Raw genomic sequence first — 574 nt, forward strand, 5'->3', positions numbered from 1 at the left:
GGGAAACCCTCACGGAAATTAAAACGCCAGGTGAAGCTGGGGCTGCTCTTTTTTTCCCTTTCTTTCTTTCTTTTTTTTAATTTCTATGCGAAACGCTCCCTGTAAATGGACTCACGCGGTATCGGTGACGCGCAGCAGCTCGCCGGCCCCGGCCCGGGCGTCCCCCAGCTTTGCCGCTGACGAGGACCTGGCCCTGTAACAGTGTAATTATAGTTTTGTGAATCTCTCCAGGCACGCCAGGGCTGCACGCGAGGAAATCTGCCTTTTTATAGCTGGTGGAAGCGTAGGTGATGCCATCAGCATTCGCGTCTCCTTTCTGGCCGTGGCGCCCTCGTTCTGGCCAGACAATCGGAAAATATTGGTGTCACACGAGGCGGCGGCTCTGCCTCACCGCTTCACTGGGCTGTATAAAACTGCCCTCGAAACAGGCTTTGGTGGGGTTTTGGGTGACTTCTTGCTAATTGAGAAGCAGCTGGAGAGGAGCCAGCAGTGTGCCCAGGTGGCCAAGGCCAGTGGCATCCTGGCCTCTGTTAGACAGAGCATGACCAGCGGGAGCAGGAGGGGATTGTTCCCC

Source organism: Apaloderma vittatum, unplaced genomic scaffold (genome assembly GCF_000703405.1).
Source record: "Apaloderma vittatum isolate BGI_N311 unplaced genomic scaffold, ASM70340v1 scaffold26861, whole genome shotgun sequence".
In the NCBI taxonomy this organism is placed as follows: Eukaryota; Metazoa; Chordata; class Aves; order Trogoniformes; family Trogonidae; genus Apaloderma; species Apaloderma vittatum.